We start from the raw sequence: 5,000 nt of genomic DNA on the forward strand, positions 1-5,000 counted from the left end.
AATTCGGCGGGTTGCCTGCCGGTAGTCCTTCCGAAAATGAGGCGCCAAATCGCCGCAACGGCCATTTTTCATTTCGGCATCGGGACTTCCGACGGCAACTGATTAACTAGCCCGGGGACTAGAGCGGCAGCAAATGCAACGTGCCCTCTTGGCGGGAGCAACTTGACCGCCCCCGTGGGGAAAGGTCAACTCGGGGCCCGGGAAAGTCGCCGAGTCCGACCCCATACACTTCCATGAGTTGGGGGTTTTGGCCTTCCCGGCCCAAGGCTCGCCTTATTTCGGCCTGCACTTTCGGAAAAGGGTGCATTCCTTTTGGTTAATGATTTCACCAGCCCGGGTCTTAGCCTCTGCCTCGACGGCTAAGTCTTTTGGTTAATGATTTCCTGCGGCTGGGACTACCCTTTCCCCCCGCCCTGCAGGCACCCGGGTCGGGAGGCCGTCGGGGGCACTTTCCGGGGCAAATCCGGACCCTTACGCAAGGGAGAGTGCGCCCCCCGCCTCGGCCGGGGGGTCAGGCTGCCGCCTATTAAGCCCGACAGAAAACCCGAAAAATGGACGAAAATGGGAAAAAATCCCCATCCGAAAAAGGCTTAAAAGTCGGTTGGGCGGCAGCTAGGGTCGGTCTCTGCAGACCTGGAGGCTCGGGTGGACTCTTGGAATAAACGTCCAAGTCCCGACTTGCCACCTCCTACTACTGTGCAGATACCCCGCCAACCCCCAGCCACCCGAATGACAAGCGTCCGATCAGCGGGACGAATTTGACAACTCTGGCCGGACCTCTGGAACTCCATCCCGGGTAACCGGGGCAAATTTTTCCGCTTGATCGCCCTTCCACTGGTTAACCATTTGCCCTTTCGGACTTAGTCTCTGGACATTATTCGACTGATTTTCTGGTTAACCATTTGCCCTTTCGGACTTAGTCTCTGGGCATTATTTTCGACTTTTTGGTTAATGATTTCACACTTTTTACTTACTTTTGCGCTTTTTGGTTAATGATTACTCTGCTTACTGGTTAATTATTTGCCCTTTCGGACTTAGTCTCTGGACATTATTTTCGAGTTTTTGGTTAATGATTTCACACTTTTAACATATTTTTGCGCTTTTTGGTTAATGATTACTCTGCTTACTGGTTAATTATTTGCCCTTTCGGACTTAGTCTCTGCACATTATTTTCGAGTTTTTGGTTAATGATTTCACACTTTTAACATATTTTTGCGCTTTTTGGTTACTGATTTCATACTTTTTACTTACTTTTGCGCCTTTTGGTTAATGATTACTCTGCTTACTGGTTAACCATTTGCCCTTTCGGACTTAGTCTCTGGACATTATTTTCGAGTTTTTGGTTAATGATTTCACACTTTTTACTTACTTTTGCGATTTTTGGTTAATGATTACTCTGCTTACTGGTTAACCATTTGCCCTTTCGGACTTAGTCTCTGGACATTATTTTCGGGTTTTTGGTTAATGATTTCACACTTTTTACTTACTTTTGCGATTTTTGGTTAATGATTACTCTGCTTACTGGTTAACCATTTGCCCTTTCGGACTTAGTCTCTGGAGATTATTTTCGAGTTTTTGGTTAATGATTTCACACTTTTTACTTACTTTTGCGATTTTTGGTTAATGATTACTCTGCTTACTGGTTAACCATTTGCCCTTTCGGACTTAGTCTCTGGACATTATTTTCGAGTTTTTGGTTAATGATTTCACACTTTTAACATATTTTTGCGATTTTTGGTTAATGATTACTCTGCTTACTGGTTAATTATTTGCCCTTTCGGACTTAGTCTCTGCACATTATTTTCGAGTTTTTGGTTAATGATTTCACACTTTTAACATATTTTTGCGCTTTTTGGTTACTGATTTCATACTTTTTACTTACTTTTGCGCCTTTTGGTTAATGATTACTCTGCTTACTGGTTAACCATTTGCCCTTTCGGACTTAGTCTCTGGACATTATTTTCGAGTTTTTGGTTAATGATTTCACACTTTTTACTTACTTTTGCGATTTTTGGTTAATGATTACTCTGCTTACTGGTTAACCATTTGCCCTTTCGGACTTAGTCTCTGGACATTATTTTCGGGTTTTTGGTTAATGATTTCACACTTTTTACTTACTTTTGCGATTTTTGGTTAATGATTACTCTGCTTACTGGTTAACCATTTGCCCTTTCGGACTTAGTCTCTGGACATTATTTTCGAGTTTTTGGTTAATGATTTCACACTTTTAACATATTTTTGCGATTTTTGGTTAATGATTACTCTGCTTACTGGTTAATTATTTGCCCTTTCGGACTTAGTCTCTGGACATTATTTTCGGGTTTTTGGTTAATGATTTCACACTTTTTACTTACTTTTGCGATTTTTGGTTAATGATTACTCTGCTTACTGGTTAACCATTTGCCCTTTCGCACTTAGTCTCTGGAGATTATTTTCGAGTTTTTGGTTAATGATTTCACACTTTTTACTTACTTTTGCGATTTTTGGTTAATGATTACTCTGCTTACTGGTTAACCATTTGCCCTTTCGGACTTAGTCTCTGGAGATTATTTTCGACTTTTTGGTTAATGATTTCACACTTTTAACTTAATTTTGTGCTTTTTGGTTAATGATTTCATACTTTTTACTTACTTTTGCCCTTTTTGGTTAATGATTACTCTGCTTACTGGTTAACCATTTGCCCTTTCGGACTTGGTCTCTGGACATTATTTTCGAGTTTTTGGTTAATGATTTCACACTTTTTACTTACTTTTGCGATTTTTGGTTAATGATTACTCTGCTTACTGGTTAACCATTTGCCCTTTCGCACTTAGTCTCTGGAGATTATTTTCGACTTTTTGGTTAATGATTTCACACTTTTAACTTAATTTTGTGCTTTTTGGTTAATGATTTCATACTTTTTACTTACTTTTGCCCTTTTTGGTTAATGATTACTCTGCTTACTGGTTAACCATTTGCCCTTTCGGACTTGGTCTCTGGACATTATTTTCGAGTTTTTGGTTAATGATTTCACACTTTTTACTTACTTTTGCGATTTTTGGTTAATGATTACTCTGCTTACTGGTTAACCATTTGCCCTTTCGCACTTAGTCTCTGGAGATTATTTTCGACTTTTTGGTTAATGATTTCACACTTTTAACTTAATTTTGTGCTTTTTGGTTAATGATTTCATACTTTTTACTTACTTTTGCCCTTTTTGGTTAATGATTACTCTGCTTACTGGTTAACCATTTGCCCTTTCGGACTTGGTCTCTGGACATTATTTTCGAGTTTTTGGTTAATGATTTCACACTTTTTACTTACTTTTGCGATTTTTGGTTAATGATTTCACACTTTTTACTTACTTTTGCGATTTTTGGTTAATGATTACTCTGCTTACTGGTTAACCATTTGCCCTTTCGGACTTAGTCTCTGGACATTATTTTCGAGTTTTTGGTTAATGATTTCACACTTTTTACTTACTTTTGCGATTTTTGGTTAATGATTTCACACTTTTTACTTACTTTTGCGATTTTTGGTTAATGATGACTCTGCTTACTGGTTAATTATTTGTACTTTCGGACTTGGTCTCTGGACATTATTTTCGAGTTTTTGGTTAATGATTTCACACTTTTAACATAATTTTGCGCTTTTTGGTTAATGATTACTCTGCTTGCTTGTTACTGATTTCCCCTTTCGGACTTGATCTCTGGCCGTTCTTTTCGACCTTTTTGGATCAGGTTTCCACACTCTGAAATTATTTTGGGCTCACTGATTAGGCGAGATCAAGGGGGCATGCCTGGGCACTTTGGGCTCAGTTTGGGAAGGCGGCGTCCGTGTGCTCCTCCGCCCTTCCCGCACTTGCGGCTAGGTTTGCCAAACTGCGCTGACCCGCAGCCCTGCCTTTTTGCCCACGGCACACGGAACGACTCAAGTCTGGCTCCGTTCCAGGCCGTTGCCTCCGGCTGCCCGCCGTCCGGCCGGCCTGGGACGTACCCCGGCTGACGGCGCCGGAGGCCCTCTAGCAGCCACCGGTGCCGCGGGCCAATGGGTCCGGGCGTTCCGGAGCTATCGGTGGGGAAGTGCTCTCCCCTTTTCCTGACGCCGTTCGCCCGAGCAGAGGTGCAGCCTGACGGGACTGCTGTCGCCTTCCGCGGCGCACCGGCCCCTTTCACCTGCCGTCGACCGCGCGGAGCTCGGACCTCCCTCCCCGAAGTTATGGCCCCGGCGCCGGAGGGTGCCCGGGGCCGGGCATTCAGCGGGGTGAGTCTTAACCTTCCCGGTCAGCCTGCGGGGTCGGTGCGCCGGCACTCGACGCCGGAGGGTCCCCTCTTTCCGTAGAGCCCCGCCCGGTGCCGATCGGCCGGCGGATTGCGGAGCGAACCGCGCCTGACCGACGGGCCTCGGAAACCCGTTGCAGTCGACGGGGGGGGAACCGGACAGCGGGACGAGGTGCCGATTCCACCCGCAGATTCGATCCCGAAATCCCGCGGGATTCGGCGGTCCGACCCGACAGATTCAAACGTCGCCCGGGCGGCCCCCAGCGGTCGGGCCGGCCTGGTTCCGCCACCGCCCGATGCCCCTCGCCCCCGGCTACCGCCGGCCGCGCAGACCGAGCGAATGCGGCCGGACGTCCGGCGGCAATCGGCCGGAAAGCGGTATGGCCATTTCCTACTGTCCCTCGGACGGGCAGAGGGGCGGCGCCGGGGCACTCGCGGACCAGGCCGCGCCCCTCCGAGCCCTACCGCCTGCCGTCGACCGCGCGGGGATCGGACCTCCCTCCCCGAAGTTATGGCCCCGGAGCCGGAGGGTAGCCGGGGCCGGGCATTCAGCGGGGTGAGTCTTCACCTTCCCGGTCAGCCTGCGGGGTCGGTGCGCCGGCACTCGACGCGGGAGGGTCCCCTCTTTCCGTAGAGCCCCGCCCGGTGCCGATCGGCCGGCGGATTGCGGAGCGAACCGCGCCTGACCGACGGGCCTCGGAAACCCGTTGCAGTCGACCGGGGGGAACCGGACAGCGGGAC

The sequence above is a fragment of the Heterodontus francisci genome, unplaced genomic scaffold (assembly GCF_036365525.1).
Source record: "Heterodontus francisci isolate sHetFra1 unplaced genomic scaffold, sHetFra1.hap1 HAP1_SCAFFOLD_897, whole genome shotgun sequence".
Lineage (NCBI taxonomy): Eukaryota > Metazoa > Chordata > Chondrichthyes > Heterodontiformes > Heterodontidae > Heterodontus > Heterodontus francisci.